The 17,225-nt window shown below is 36.6% G+C and overlaps 2 long non-coding RNA genes across 2 annotated transcripts in view; one reads left to right on the forward strand and one right to left on the reverse strand.

The window, feature by feature from the left end:
• Positions 1-752: 752 nt before the first annotated feature.
• The window catches only part of LOC109274704 (uncharacterized), a 54,053-nt gene continuing 37,580 nt past the window's right edge, over positions 753-17,225 (forward strand). Inside the window, exon 1 of the long non-coding RNA XR_002083789.2 lies at positions 753-896. This is a non-coding gene — a long non-coding RNA (uncharacterized LOC109274704). The remainder of the gene's footprint in view (positions 897-17,225) is intronic.
• The window catches only part of LOC128773494 (uncharacterized), a 58,629-nt gene continuing 56,430 nt past the window's right edge, over positions 15,027-17,225 (reverse strand). Inside the window, exon 3 of the long non-coding RNA XR_008417789.1 lies at positions 15,027-15,169. This is a non-coding gene — a long non-coding RNA (uncharacterized LOC128773494). The remainder of the gene's footprint in view (positions 15,170-17,225) is intronic.

The following is a 17,225-nucleotide window of genomic DNA, read 5'->3' on the forward strand; positions in this document are numbered from 1 at the left end:
TTTAAGTTCATTCTTGTGTTTAAATATTGGTTTAATATTAATTTCTCATCTTTTGTTTATTAAGTGTAATAATATTTCATTAAAGCCTTGGAAAACACTCTATATAGTCATCATCCACATACCTCTATGCATTCACTTATATGACTTTTGGAAAATGCTAGTGCAATTTCCAGTTTGTAAATCCATGAAAATACAAATAATGTAGAAATAACATCTATAGAGAGCAATTATTCCTTTGAAACTTTTAAAGCAAATATTGTATCAATATCACTATTAGGTAAAATTTAACATAAATCTCAGAGCAATTCCGTACATCTCCAAGAGAAAATTTGCGAAGTTTAGTTTTTACTTCTCTTTCTTCATCTGGATACAACTTCATACCTCAAGGGGAAATGGTGTCAAACATAAGCTGTGTTTGTCCTAGACATGTTCATTTAGTCAGAAGAGGTCAACCAAAGGGTATGAGATGTCCAAAAGGTTTTCTCCTCATACACTGGCCAAGAATGTATAATAAAGATGGAGATAAGATAAAGAAAGCAAAAGTAGGTGCGGTCTAATCCTAGATGGTCTGTGCTTAGGAAGAATGAAAGTTTTAATTGTTAAAATACAGAGCCAGGTGATGTTTCATATCACTGTGTGGTCAGATTATTAACAATGGTGTTGTCATGAGCAACATCATTATTATGTCTGAGCCATGTGTATGCAGGCTTCTTAGTGATTCACAGTGATATCATCAGTATGGGCCAGGGGGTACTGGCAGAGACAAAGACTGAACCCAACAGAGGTAGGGCCAAAGAAAGCTTGTTTTTGAGTCAACATTAATCTCTACAGGATCTAAACTGGGGAAAGCCCAGACTGTGTCCATGACGGAACCCAAGCAAACAATTTTAATGAAGGTAAAATCTTCATTAAATAAATAGGCTACCATGCAAATTTTAAATGGAGAAAAACAAACACAATGAAATAAAATAGTACCCCATTTCCTAACATATTTTCAGAAGTCAGTCTTTGGGCAGTGATTGCTGGGTTTCTTCACTAGGTATCCTTTTGGAGTGTGATATTTTTCATCTGGCATGTCTTTGTCTATTACTTTCTTTGTGGGTTGTTGAACTGAACAGAGGCAGACATTACTCAGAATGAGGATGGAGACTGTCTGTTTTCTAGTAACAGAGCTTTATTTTAAATGTCTGCTTGCCCCAGATTTTTTTTTTTTTTGTAATGATGCAATAAAAAAATCTTAGGATGTTTATCAGCTTCTACATCTAGAGAAAGATTCAGATTTTTCAAGGCTTGAAGGTGCTTACAAAAGGATGGGTTTTAAGCAGTAGAGTTGCTTTTCTGATGTCTAAAGCTTCCAAGAAAAGTTTTCTCATTCAGAATTGGGACTATTTAAACAACTTCAAATCATTATTTTTCATTAAAAAATCACAATTCATGAAAAAATACATGTGTGTGTAGAAGTTGACTGCATACAGAAAAGAGATCATGACTAGCTATTTTATCATTAAGTTAATATTTTTGTGTTTTTCTAATATGTATTTATGTAAGATGACAGTCCTGCATTTGGCCAGAAAAAAATAATTCAGTTAATTTTGAATATTACTTCCTTACATGTTTAAATGGAAAATAATGAAAATGCCCTACTGGAAAATGAGAGACAGTTCATCTTACTTGCTCCTGGAGTCTTATATGAATCATAGAAAAATATTAATTTGATTCATATATAAGGATTTTCTCTGATTGAATGAGAAATGACTTATCTCTATATCTTTCCAGTCTTGTTACCATATCAAGTATTACAGTTAATTTTTCCTCAAGTTTTACTCCAAATGAAGTTTTGAAAATTTATTCTGATGTTGGAATAATATAATATTGAGGGCTAAATTATAAATCAAGACACCAGCATTGGGACTCCAACTTGGCCATGGATTTGCCATGTGGTTTTAGGTCTAATCCAATAATCTCCTTAGGCGTCAGTATCTGCACCTAGAGAAATCTACAGGGGATTGAATATAATGGTGTCTGAGGCTCCCCTTGGCTTCTGCATTAGGTAAAAGCCTTTGGTCACAATTGGTATGTATTTTACTTTGGTCATTAGAAGTTTGCTCTGGACCTACCTCACATAAGGAAAGATGCTGTATTATATTCTTCTTACCAGAGTCAAACTGTTTTCAAATTCACTTGTAGCTGGGAATGAAGAGCTCTCCCCTAAGGGACATATGTTTCTCTCCCCAGAGGGGCATATGTTTTCTATTTGGAAAACAGATCTGCAGAGGCCATTCTAATCAGGCTGTGCACCTTCCTTTCAACTTGACTGTTCAGTAAACAAAACAATACCTCCAAACTATTCCAAATACCAGCATGAGCTGCCATCCTTGATAAGTTATTGTGCGAATCTCTCTTTCCTTATTGCTTTTATTGGAAGTGACATAGTATTTCTGCATCAAATTAAATCTGGCCCACATGGAGCTCTTTTACACAGAAAATGAGAGAACATGGGTTGTTGGCAGATGTAAGGTAAATATAGAACCTCTGATGGTGTTTGGGTGCTATGAAGCTTATTCGTTGCCACAGACCAGCAATGGCTACATTGTTCACAAATAGTGAGGTTGTGATAAAGTTGTGCAACTCCTCCAAAAATTGGGGTACTAAAATTTATACTAATCACTTTACTGCCAGTTGTTTTTACATGTCAACATATATATCTAATTGTGCTAACTTTTATGACCTGTTGTACTTCTTTCTATTCCTTTTTTGGTTACTATAGAAAGGATTGGCTTATTAGTCTGGGTGGAGCAAAAAATGATGACAGTCAGTCTTGATTCTGAAGTGTATTCTGGGGTCTGGGAAAGTGGAGTTTGAAAGAATTCTGAACTCAATTCAGTATATTCAGCAGTTTAAGTGAAACTATACAAACCTTAATATCATGAATTGGCAGAACATGAACTTGAAGACAGGTTAGATCTTTATGGGGCAACAGACTTATTACCCGTGGTATGAAAATATGACTAGTTGTATTTTGTTCAAAACCTAGTAAACAATACTATGACATTGTAAGTTGAAACATAACTTGATTTTGAATTTACAGTTTTGAGTTCATATGGGCTGTGTTACTTCCTAGCTTATATTTCCTGTTCACTGATACATGACATTAATTCAACAAGGAATTAATGAGGGCCCACTTTCTGCCAGGTACTTTATCAGATGTTGGGACTATATAGCTCAAAGTTGACTGGAATTCTAGGGCATTACAGAGTTTAGAATGTTGCTTATCTTTTGGTTTCTAGAGAATAATTAACTGCTGAGGTTCTTTGTGGGGGACATTCTAATTACTTCACTATTACATTCAGGGAGAGAACTCTGAGTTCTTGGCATACACAGGTCTATCCCACATTTTGAGAATTGGCTGAGGTATCCTAGAATGTTCTAGGAACCCAGCATTGACATTTGCTAATAAATCTAGCATTTAATTCTTTTCCTGAGTCTTAAGAGCCTTGGGTTCAGAGTCTTTTCACCTATGAGTAAAGAAAAGGCAATTTTGAGTAAAAATAAAGCCAACAAAATATCCTGCTCATGGTCATGCATTTTATTTCCTGAAAGATAGAGAAGATCTAGGGGGAATCACTGTGTGATTCCTTCCATACAAGGTTCTTGGATCCTGTTTGTAAGTGATCAGAAGACTAGGAACAGCATACTTTATGGAAAGTTAGGACAAATTCATTTCTTTTTTTATGCATATTATTTCCTTTTTCTATGTTCTTTGTATTCACTATGTTTTTCTTTTTCCTAATTTTTTTGTAATTTTTTTGTAATTTTTTTATTTTTTTAAATTCACATCCAAATTAGTTAGCATATAGTGCAACAATGATTTCAGGAGTAGTTTCCTTAGTGCCCCTTACCCATTTAGCCCATCCCCCCTCCCACAACCCCTCCAGTAACCCTCAGTTTGTTCTCCATATGTATGAGTCTCTTCTGTTTTGTCTCCCTCCCTGTTTTTATATTATTTTTGTTTCCCTTCCCTTATGTTCATCTGTTTTCTCTCTTAAAGTCCTCATATGAGTGATGCCATATGATTTTTGTCTTTCTCTGACTAATTTCACTTAGCATAATCCCCTCCAGTTCCATCCACGTAGTTGCAAATGGCAATATTTCATTCTTTTTGATTGCTGAGTAATACTCCATTGTATATATATACCACATCTTCTTTATCCATTCATCCATCGAGGGACATTTGGGCTCTTTCCATACTTTGGCTGTTGTTGATAGTGCTGCTATAAACATGGCTGTGCATGTGTCCCTTTGAAACAGCACACCTGTATCCCTTGGATAAATGCCTAGTAGTGCAATTGCTAGGTCATAGGGTAGTTCTATTTTTAGTTTTCTTGAGGAACCTCCATACTGTTTTCCAGAGTGGCTGCACCAGCTTGCATTCCCACCAACAATGCAAAAGAGATCCTCTTTCTCCACATCCTCACCAACATCTGTTGTTGCCTGAGTTGTTAATGTTAGCCATTCTGACAGGTGTAAGGTGGTATCTCATTGTGGTTTTGATTTGTATTTCCCCGATGATGAGTGATGTTGAGCATTTTTTCATGTGTTGGTTGGCCATCTGGATGTCTTCTTTGGAGAAGTGTCTATTGATGTCTTTTGCCCATTCTTTACTGGATTATTTGTTTTTTGGGTGTTGAGTTTGATAAGTTCTTTATAGATTTTGGATACTAACTCTTTATCTGATGTGCAAATATCTTCTCCCATTCTGTCAGTTGCCTTTTAGTTTTGCTGATTGTTTCCTTCGCTGTGCAGAAGATTTTTATTTTGATGAGGTCCCAGTAGTTCATTTTTGCTTTTGTTTCCCTTGCCTCTGGAGACATGTTGAGTAAGAAGGTGCTGCAGCCAAGATCAGAGAGGTTTTTTCCTGCTTTCTCCTCGAGGATTTTGGTGGCTTCCTGTCTTATATTTAGGAGTTTCATCCATTTTGAGTTTATTTTTGTGTATGGTGTAAGAAACTTGTGTAGGTTCATTTTTCTGCATGTCGGTGTCCAATTTTCCCAGCACCATTTGATGAAGAGACTATCTTTCTTCCATTGGGTATTCTTTCCTGCTTTGTCAAAGATTAGTTGGCTATATGTTTGTGGGTCCATTTCTGGGTTCTCTATTCTTTTCCATTGGTGTGAGTGTCTGTTCTTGTGCCAGAACCATACTGTCTTGATTATTACAGCTTTGTAGTATAGCTTCCTAACTTCTTGATATATGGATACTTAGATTATTTACTTTCAGCCATTTTTCTTTTTAAATATATGCATTTAAGGCTATAAACTTTCCTTAAACTATGATTTTAGTTATATCTTATAAGTTTTAATATGTACTATATATATTAAACAATTGACCCTTGAACAACAGGGGTTTGAACTGCACAGGTCCACTTATATGTGCATTTGTTTCCATAAATACAGTACAGTACTGTTAATGTATTTTCTCTTCCTTATGATTTTCTTAATAACCTTTTCTGTAGCTTGCTTTATCGTAAGAATATGGCATATAATACATTTAACATACAGAATATGTTAATCGATTATTTATGTTATTGGTAAGGCTTCTGGTCAACAGTAGGCCATTAGTAGTTATGTTTTGGGAAGTAAAAGTTATACTGGATTTTTGACTGTGCAGGAGTTGGCACTCCTAATCTCTGTGTTGTTTGGGGGTTAACTCTTAGTTCAGTTAAAAATATTTTCTAATTTTAATTGTTTCTTATTTTACCCATGGATTAGAGATGTGTTCCTTAATTTCAAAAAAGAGACTTTCTAGTTATCTTTTTTCTATGACCTCTAGCTTAATTCCACTATAATTAGAATATATCCTCCGTATTATTTCAATTTGAAATTTGGTGAGATTTTCTATATAGTACAATGTGTGTCATTTTAGAAAATTTCTATAAACATTTGAGAAAGATGTGATTTCTAAAATTTGGGGGTACAGTGTTTTCATAGGATGAAGTCAGGTTACTAATCATGTGTAAGTCTGCTCACTACTTTCTGGTATTTTGGGTCTGCATATTAACAAAATTTTTATTATAAACTTGTCATTTATATCAAATGTTTTTCTACATCTATTTAAATGTTATATTACTTTCTCCTTTATTCTATTAATGTGGTAAATTATATATATTGATTTTTTTTAAGTTCACTTATTTACATTGAGAGTGAGAGAATGAGGGAGGGAGGCAGGGGGAGAGAATCCTAAGCAGGCTCTGCACTGTCAGCAAGGAGCCCAACACAGGGCTCAAACTCACAAACCATGAGATCATGACCTGAGCCAAAACTAAGAGCCAGATGCTTAACCAACTGAGCCAGCCAGGCACCCCAATATTGATTTTTTAAATGTTATATGAAGTCTAAATTTTAGTCCTGATGATTTATCTTTTTAAAATGTGTCCGTGATTTGTTTACTAGTATTTTGTGCCTTGATTGTGTTGCTTAATCTCTTTTGTCACTTTGGAAAACTCTTAGCTATTTATCTTTGAAACATTATTCTGTCACATTATCTTTCTCCCTTCCTTCTGGATTCCAGATACTTGTATGTTCCAAATACTTGTATGTTCAATATCTCCCATACTATTTTTACATTCTTTTTGGTACTTCTTGTTAATTAAAAAAAAAATTTAATATTCATTTACTTTGAGAGAGAGAGAGTGAGCAAGCAAGCATGAGCAGGGGAGGAGCAGAGAAAAAGAGAGAGAGAGAGAGAGAGAGAGAGAGAGAGAGAGAGAGAGAGAGAGAGAGAATCTGAAGCAGGCTCCAGGCTCTGAGCTGTCAGATGTGGGGCTCGAACTCAAGAATGGTGAGATCATGACCTGAGCCAAAGTTGAACACTCAACCGACTGAGCCACCCACATGCCCTATGCACTTCTTGTTAACTTCTCAATTTTTAGTTATGTGGGTCACCTGGGTGGCTCAGTTGGTTAAGCGTCCGACTTCAGCCCAGGTCATGATCTCACGGTTCATGAGTTCGAGCCCCGCATTGGGCTCTGTGCTGGCAGCTTGGAGCCTGGAGTCTGCTTTGGATTCTGTGTTTCCCTCTCTCTCTCTGCCCCTCCCCAGCTCATGCTCCCACTCTGTCTCCGTGAAAAATAAATAAACTTGAAAACAAATTAAAGCTTTAGCTATGTGTATTTCTTCCTGATCTATTCCATTTTCCTAATTTTCTCTTCACCTTTTTACAGTTATTAAAATTATTAATCATGTTCTTTTTTAAATTTTTTTAATGTTTGTTTATTTTTGAGAGAGGGAGACACAGAATCCGAAGCAGGCTCCAGGCTCTCAGCTGTCAGTACAGAGCCCTACGTGGGGCTTATACCCACCAACCATGACATCATGACCTAAGCTCAAGTCGGACACTTAACCAACTGAGCCACCCAGGTGCCCCATTAATCATGTTCTTAATACCCATTATCATATTTTTTCAGCTCCATAGTTTTAATTTTAAAAAAGAGAAGTATTATATTCCAAAATTTTTCTTCTTTAAAAAAATTCCTGATTATATCATTAATAGTTAATTTCATGTCTGGTATCTTCATAGTCATGATATCCTCTGAGTTTGTTTCTGTCATCTGTATTTCCTCTCAGGTTTGGATTCCTCTCAGGTTTTCAGTATGCCAGCTTTTTTTTAATAGAAAATATTGCATTTGATAACTTTTAAGGGTATTTTGGAGCCCTGGCTCATTTTTATCTTTCTCCAAGAAATTCTGATAGGCATTTCTTAGGGTGTTAACAATTCCAAATCACTTTAATCCAACTGGGATTTGACATGATTTTAATCAGTCTCTATGACGTTTGGGATACTTGGAATTCAACTTTCTTTCCTAGGTCTGGTCTTTGAGGTACCAATCAAAAGACTAGGGTATTTACCAAAGATTTTCTTGGCATGCAATGTGCTACATTATTTGTCCTCCTAGCAATATAAATCTAGCAAAATCTCTGCTCTTTTCAGCCTCTTTTTGTCCACTATCAAAATGAGAAAATTCCTTGAGGAAACCAAATGCCTGAATCATGTTTTTGGATGACCTCTTCCTCCTCCTCCTTGTTCATGTTTTGTCATCTTCTTCTTTCTTCTTTCTTTCTTCTTCTTCATTTCTTTTTTTTTTTTGGATTGTGTACCTTCCATATCTTCACTGACTCAATAGTTCTATAATGCCGATAAAAGAGATTTTAAACTGTTTTCTCCAGTTCTTCTTCTTGTTTTTAAGGAAGTAGAGATGGGCCAAAATTAGTTAATCCATTTTGCCTCGAGTTAAATCCAAAACTAAAATCTTGGTTCAGTGTACCCTATTCTCTTTACTCAGTCTTCTCTATATGAGGAAATACACTCAATTCCTCAAGCCTGAAACATAGGAGTCATTCTTGATTTGTCAATTTCTCATACATCTTACATTCAGTTCTTGAACATATCCTGCCAGTTCTTCCAGAATGTTTTTTTGAAATTCTCTGACTTCATTGCTACCTCCAAGTCTGAGCCACCTTTCTCTCTTGTCTATTTCTTTAAAGCAACCTTTAGGGGTGCCTGGGTGGCTCAGATGGTTGAGCCTTTGACTTTGGCTCAGGTCATGATCTCACTGTTCATGAGTTTGAGCCCTGCGTCGGGCTCTGTGCTGACAGCTCAGAGCCTGGAGCCTGCTTCAGATTCTGTGTCTCCCTCTCTCTCTGACCCTCCCCCGTTCATGCTCTGTCTCTGTCTCAAAAAGAAATAAACATTAAAAAAGATTTTAAAAAAATAAAGCAACCTTTATACTGTTGTATTTACTGCCATTTATTCTTCACAAAGAAGCCAGAGTTATCTTCCAATAAATGACCTGTCCTCTTTAATGTAAATAACCTTAGAGCAGCTTGAATTTAGAAGAAAGTCCACTCTTTAGCATAGCTGCTAAAGCCATTCATGATATTCCTGCTGACTATTGTCCAACTTCATCTCATATTCATCTCATATTCATTCCCTCCTTTTAAGCTTCATGTCAGCTGCAGTGGTCTTTTACATTTTAAATTACAATTTCTGGGGTGCCTGGGTAGCTCAGTCAGTTAAGCATCTGACTTTGTCTCAGGTCGTGATCTCACGGTTCCTGGGTTTGAGCCCTGCCTTGGGCTCTGTGCTGACCACTCAGAACCTGGAGCCTGCTTCTGATTCTGTGTCTCCTTCTTTCTCTGCCCCTCCCCTGCTTGTGCTCTCTCTGGCTTTCAAAAATGAACAAATGTTAAAAGAAAACTTAAAACACAATTTCTTTATATGTACTTTCTTTCTTTACAATTTCTTAAACACACAAATATGTTCCTACCCCTTTCCCCACTCACAGAACATTATAGGGCATTTGCACATGCTATTTCCCTGCCACTCTTTGTGAGATAAGTCCTCTTATCATTCAGGTATTCACTTAAATATCACATTGGTGAGTTTGCCCGCATTTTATGATATAGTTATCATGCCATAAACATGTAGAAGAATGGTAAATATAAGTGAGGAAATAAGTAGTTAGGAGATGATATTTGAGAATATAAATTGAAACATAAACTGAATATAGCATATGGCTAATGCCAAGCTTTGGGAGGTGGTGGGTATGGAACAATAATAGAAAACATGCTTTCAGAGGTAGAGTATATCTGTGTTATGAGGAAACTTGGGAGGCAGACAGAAGAGCTTAAATTTCACATATAGTAAAAGAAAAAGAGGAGAAGGAGCAGGGTGATATGATGAAAGCATGGGTTAAACAGTAGACTGATGGTAGTGTGTGGGGTGGCCTAGAGGTTAGGAGGAATCAGTAAGGGTCAGCTTCGTGGCTGCCCTTGTAATCCAGGTGTGAGGTAATGAGGGGTTGGATGAAGGTGATAGCAGTCAGGATGCAGAGAGTATGAATTTCAAAGGACAATTTGGAAGGACTTGATGACTGATAGGATATAAGGAATTAAGAGGAATAAGGATTTTGTTCCTGGAAGATGGGAGGCCGAGAAATAAGGAGAGATGATAAATTCATTAAATTTACATGTTGATTTGGAACAACAAATTATACTAGAGAAGACTTGCCCAGAAGTGGAAAATGAGGATGTTTTGTCTTCAAAGGAGAGGATAAAGCTAGAGGGGTGGTGCTAGACCCCAGTGTCCTACTAAGAGATCTCTCTCAGTGCCCCACTTTTCCTCAAAGAGTCAGCAGCAGACAGACTGAAACCACAATGTCCAGCCTTAGAAAGTGGGTTGTAAGGCTGAGCAATCTCACAGCACTCATCTACTTCTTGACTTCCTTCTTCTATAAGATAACAAAAACTTTGCTGACCATGACAGAGATAAGGGAAAGTCATATTTTGGAATCCTCTTGCTATAGTTTTCTAACATAGTGGGATTATAAAACCCTAAGTGTGTTTTGCCCTGAGTACTTTTCTTATTTTTTAAACCCATATGTATTTTGGAGTCAATTTAATCCATATGTTTCTGATTAATTTATGCTTAGCTCATCAAAATGTTGTTTTAAGAAGAAAAGCTTATAAAAAAAAAAAAAACAGAGTCATGCTTCACCAGCCACTGATGAAATCAACTCCAGAAGACTGTAGCTTAGTCAGAAAATCAGACAGGCTAAGGGTCCAATGGGTTCCAAAATTTGGAAACTCATTGTTATGAACCCAGTGAAACTAAGTATGTTCAACACTTGGGGGGGAAAATCTTAGTGTTTTCTTTCTCTTCCTTCCTTCCTTCCTTCCTTTCTTTCTTTCTTTCTTTCTTTCTTTCTTTCTTTCTCTCTTTATTTCTCTCTTTCTCTTTCTTTCTTTCTCTCTTTCTTTTCTTTCTTTCTCTTTCTTTCTCTCTTCCTTCTTTCTTTCTTTCTTTCTTTCTTTCTTTCTTTCTTTCTTTCTTTCTTTTTAACATGTGTTTGGTTTGATTTCTGGATGCAGTGATTTGTTCCTTGGATTAACTGTAATTTCTCTACTTAGTTGTTTAGGCAGTTTCCAGGTTGCTATTCATATAGCCAACTCAGGAAGATGCTGAGAGATGGTAGAAAAAGCCTGTTTTTATGGTGTGTGTATGTAATTGTGTTTTTGTCAGTTAAAAGGCATCTCTGCAGTGTAGGCCGTGAGAAATTTAATAGAAAATCTATGCATTTCATCTACTTGGGTCATAAAGGTGGAATTATGTGTATGTTTCTGACACTGTCTTCAAGAATTAGAAACAAAATAGTTTTAAAACTAATTCACTATTTGAGATTACTTGTGCCTTGAAAAAAATCCTAAAATATAATAATATTGACTATATTCCAGAGGTAGAATTTAGATAAATTTTTTCTAATACTATAACATTTGATTAGAAATCATGAAAAAATTTCAACAAAATACAATCTTGTCTACTTTATTTGAACATCCCTATAACATCACTAATAATTTATTTATCTATTTTTAATGTTTATTTATTTTGAGAGAGAGTTAGAGAGAGTGGGGGAGGGGCAGAGCAAGAGGGAGAGAGAGAATCCCAAGCAGATTCTGCACTGTCAGCACAGAGCCTGATGTGGGGCTTGATCTCATGAACTGTGAGATCATGACCTGAGTCAAAATCAAGAGTTGGACACAACCAACTGAGCCACCCAGGCGCCCTAACATCACTAATAACTTAAAAATAACTCTCTCTCTGCCTATCCTTCTCTGTTCTCTTTGTAGGTATAGTTTCATATGCTTATTCCCTCAATGTTTGTTTTTGTCTTATTTTTCTTCTCATTTTACTCCTCACAGACTCTGGGTGATCTCAGACACTCTAAGATACCATGGTCACCCATGAACTAAAGACATTTATTTAACTTTATATTCAGATTTCAGTCCACTTCCTCATGTTCTAGACTGACGTATCCAAATAATTCCATTTAAATACCCAGTGAAATAAAAAGATGGACATGCCCTAACAGAACTCAACTTCATTTTTCGGTTTCCTTTTTCTCTTCCTCCTCTTTGTCACATAATTGCTATTCTGGTTTATGGTATCACTATTCACCTTGTGAGCCAAACTGTATACCTTCCCCTCTATTCACTGCCAACATCTAATCAGGCACAAACCTTCCAACTCTACCTCTTACATGAGTTTCACCTTTGTCCTCTTTTCTCCGTCTGCATTGCCACAGCCAGAAGCAAGAGTATCCCAACTAGTATAATTTTTTCTAGTCTTTTTCCTCTCCAATAAAATCTTCTCATTGCTGCTGCTGTCAGCATTCTAACATAAAAATATGGTCATTTTTCTTAGCTGCTTAAACCTTTAGCATTATTTATTTTCCGTATGATAAAATCCAGACCATTGTGCATTGCTAATGAGATATAAGATGATCTTCTCCCATTTACTCCTCAAAGCTCATTTCCTGCCACTTTCACCCTCTCACATCAAATTTAGCCATAGTATATTTTAATTTCAAGTTCTTCAGACTCTCTCTTTTCTTCTTCAGCGCCATGTTCTTACCAGTAGTGTCCCTTTTGCTTGGAATATTCATCTTCTACAGTATTTCCCTGGATCACTACTATTTATCCTTTAGTTTTGGATTCAAATATAATTTCCCCCAAAAAGCCCACTCTTACTTCTCTTATCCTCATCTTCTATAAGAGCCTTTGCTTGTTTTTAAAATCATAATATTCAGTATATTTGATTTCATCTTAATTGCCTAATCATAAATCTCTCAAGAATATAAACTCTTTGAAGGCAAGTTTCTCATCATCCTTATTTGCCACTGAATCCCCAACTTCTAGCACACTCAACACCTGGCATATAATAGGTTTTCAGTAAATATTTGTTTAACAAATTAGTAAAAAGCTTTTTGTATCTCTATACTTTCACACACATTATTTCTTTGGTCTTGAAATCTTTTCTTTGTCCTGTTTAAACAGTGAATTCCTACCTTTGCTTTGACAATTCATTAACATCCCACAGAACTAGTTTCTACAATACACACTCTGGGAAATGCTGATGTAGCCCAACTCTCTCCTTTGACACAACAGGAAACTGAAGTTTAGAGAAATAAAGTGACTTTGAAGGTCAGACAGATGGCTATACTAGGGAACCAGAATGCAAGTGTATTCCTAATATGCATCGTATTCTTGCCAATGATAACTTGGTTTCATTTGTAAAATAAAAGGCTTCTCATTTTTTAATGACATCAGATCACTTTTTAATTTACTGTTTGCTAACAAGGACATATTTTGTCATCAATTTCTGGTTCATTCAATAACAAAAGCTCAGATAGTAAAAGATGAGTACTCATATGCCATTGATAATGGGAGAATGAGGACATTAACAAAAGGATGAAGTGGGCTGCACCATCTGAGTAAATTTTTCCACAGTAATAAAATGATCAGTGCTGCACATCATAAGAGTTTGGAGTCTCTCCTTGGGAATTTGGTGTTTATTTTAACCAACACTTTTTAAAAAATATTTTGCTCCTCCCCAAAGATGTAAAATTTCACCATTTATTAAGTCTTCTTGGCTGAGTTGAAAATTATAGCATCCACATTCTCACATGCAAAATATTTCCTAATCACAGCAAACATTTCACATCTGCTCTGAGTAACTGGCCAAAAACCAAGAAATAGAGGCATTCTTAGAGGATCTTTGTTGATTCCCAGCCAGTCTCCTTGACATTAGAGAAGAGCTACAATGAAAGGGACACCTCCCCCCACCCTCTCTATTCTCCCCAAGTTTTTTTTTTTCTTTTGGTTACTTGATGACACCCTCTGCATGGAAAGCACACCCCTCTATGCTAATATTCAGGAACTGGGCCAGAGTTCCAGTTGTGTTTTTAGTTCTGTCTACTCTTTCCACACCCATTGTAAAGCCAAGAACAAATCTGTGTAACTTCCAACTGCTTCTTGGCTACCCTAGTCTCACTTTTACCACATGGAAATTCTTCACCAATTATAATCAAACTTAAATCCAAACACTTAGTGGTGATTTATAAAGATCCAGCTAATAGCATATTCATTTTCTTGTTCTGCTCTTATTTATTGGTAGTATTTTCTATAGTACTAGTAATTTCACAGTCTCAGTCTGTTGTGTTTTTGGCTAATCTATCAGAGCAAATGAGAAGACACTCTTGTCTCTTTCTGGATTAAAGAGGAATGAAGTTGTCCCAAAGATTATTCACACTGGAAATGAGTTTCTGTGCTTTCATTATGATCCAACTTCCTCTATTTATTGGAAGCTAAGGTTTAGCTAGTGATGAATATCATAGCTTGTGGGTCATTTTCATTACTATCACCTGGTTTCTAGGCATAACTTTAAGTGGCAAAGTGAGAACACTGCTGATAAAATCTTAGATGGATGTGAAGTACTGGCACAGAAGGGAAGATTTTAAAACAAAATATTTGGTGGCAAGTGGCAGAAAACCTAACATAGATTGGCTAAAAATCTAACTCAGAAGTCAAAAAGAAGACACACTGGCTTAGAACTGAAAAGATCAGAGGTAGATTGGCTTCAGGCATGGCTGGATCTACTAACTGACAATGCTATCAGTATTTGGTCTCCTGTCACCTCTGTTTTCTTATGTGTTGGCTCCTCAAACAGACTTTCCCTCTATGATTACAGTTAAGCTTTCAGCACCTTCATGTGTACATTTTCTCCCTTCAGTAACTCAGTAGAAGAGAGAGAGCTTCTTATAGGTTTTTCCAGCAAAAGTGGTAAGATTAACTGATTGCTCTGACCTCAGTCACATGCTTTCCCTGAACCAATAATAGTTATGGTTCTGTGTAGATGCTGATTGGCCAGACTTAGGTCATATGCCTTCTCCAAGTCACATGGAATAAGAATAAAATTGAAATGGTTTCTCACAGGGTTGTCAGAATCTTGTTACCGTAAGAAAAGAGGACATATACTTGGCAGAATAAGATAACTCATCTCCACTAATGTTTCATAACTAGCTCTACTGAGACATATGACTAAATTAAAAAAAAAAATGAATCGTGTAGGGAAAAGAAAGGAATAAAAAATATCTCAAGGGAAAAAACTTAAAGTTCTTTTATATCACTGTTGTGGTTGAAGACATACCTGATAGCTTAATGATGATGCCATGGCAGATCCACAGACCTTTGGTACGAGATACTGACCAGAAACTAATCGTTGCTTGGAAATGAGATGACTGTGCTCACAGGTGGGTTTTGGGGAAGTGGATTCATGTCTGTAGACAGAGATATAGTCTCATATCACCTGTGAGAATAATTAAGAATAATGGCCTATTTCAAAAGAAACCACTTTTATTTCCTTTATATAACTTTAGTTGGCAAAAGTCACACTGGGGGATTTCCAAAGGGATATGGTGAAAGCCAGGTAACTATTAATGTGTTTCCTGAAACCATGTGGAAGTAAGACCATTGGCCTGCCTCTGCCTAGGACATCAGGAAATTGCATCCTCATTAGCGAAGAAAGGGTTGGCAGGGGGAAGGTTCTGATAGTGAGAGGTGTTGAGGGAGAGAGAGAAAGAGAGAGAGAGAAGCTAATCACAGAGTGTGCTTCACCTCTTCTCCGCCTTCTAGTCTTTGTATAAGTGGGCATTGTGGATAAAATGGACTGAAAGTGAAACAGTGATGGGCCCCATAGGATCATTGTCCAACTTGTATGTGGAAATGTGTTTGGAGACCCTCATGCTAATTGGGTCTTCAGTAGCTGCCCAACTCTGTGCTCAAGTGATGAACTAATGCTATATCTGTAAGTTTCGGGAATTTTAGCTGTAATTGGAAATGTAGCCTTTTCTCGGCTCCCTTGTTCTCTTTCTGATTTCCTCCCCTTGGAGTTTTGGATTTTTCCTCTTATGCCATCTTTGTCCTCAAGGGCAAACTCACTCCCAGGCAGCTGGAAGATATTTCTTTCCTTGAAAAATAACTATGTTCGACATGACTAAATTTGTTAGTCTGTAATGTAAGAATGGTCCCCAAATGCATTTGAGGCTGTGAAGGGACTAAAGGAAGCATGAACCCATATATGTTGAAATGGAATTTGTCATTATCATGGGAAACTTTCTTTGTAGGAAGGAACCCTGCACATAGGCAGTACTTTGCAACTAGAGGCTGCAATGAAGATGATGCTCCTTCATTTACTCCGTCCTTAGATAGAATGAGGAACTGGTGGGCCTCCTCCAACATGCCTTCCTCTTTCCTCCCCTTTGGCTGGGCCCAGACTTGTCCCTAACTGCTTCCTTTGTTTCCTTTCTTCTCTCTCATCTGCCCTCAGGCCTCTGTTTGGAACAAGCTGTCCTTTGCAATCTACCAATCTAAAAGGCTCCTTTGCTGACCTGTCCTCAATACTTTATCGCTGAAGACATTCAACACTATGTCTCTACTCTAAAGCCAGATTTTGGAAAGAGAGGGGGTTCAGAGAAAGCTTCGTATTAGGAGAAAATGAAAACAATTACTTCTTAAAGCTTTGTAGCCACTCACCTCCGCAGTATTTTACTGTTATTTAAATGAGTTGTTACTTTTAAACAAATAACAAAATTGTCATTCTGTACTTAACAAATAATGACGATATGTATAGCAAAAATAATAATTTCTATAAGTTTCCAGTTCATTTCACATCCTTATCTCCTTTAATCCTCAAATGATTATTTTCATTTTATAGGTAGGGAAGCAGATTCAGATTAGTTTATAGGTTTTGCTAAACACATACAGTTGTTAAATGTTCTTTTCACGTAAAAGAAACTCTTCCTATTATCAGAAATAAGCAGGAGAATGGCCAAAGCGTGATTTATTTAACTAAAGAAAGAAAGTTGATGAGTTTTCTTGAGTTAGAATCTAGAAAGATTGCATTAAAAGATTATTTTTATCTTTTAAAGATGCACCAGAGTTTGAGTCCCCCAATTCCTGGCCTGCCATTTCATATTGTAGATTCTCTATCCGGATTCTGAGGATAAAGACAATTCTCACATGCCCCCCAAAGCAGGACCTGCCTGCTACACTATCTATCCTATTTTCTGTGGCTCCTGGTTTTACTTAAGATACTCTCATCCATGTGTCAACCACCCAACTTGTCCTTGGTTATTTTAAGTGAACAAACTGATTTCTCACTGAGCCAGAATATAGCTAAAATTGCTTGCATATACAGTTTCTACATGGGCATTCAGTGTTTGTTCATTTTGTCATTCAATTCTAGGACTGGCTACTAAGGAATTTATTCTTATTTTCATTCTATATTGGTTCTCATGGCAGGAAATGGTATTCAATAACACTATGAGGGCTTTT

The sequence above is a fragment of the Panthera pardus genome, unplaced genomic scaffold (assembly GCF_024362965.1).
Source record: "Panthera pardus isolate Hobbes unplaced genomic scaffold, ASM2436296v1 HiC_scaffold_25, whole genome shotgun sequence".
Classification (NCBI taxonomy): Eukaryota; Metazoa; Chordata; class Mammalia; order Carnivora; family Felidae; genus Panthera; species Panthera pardus.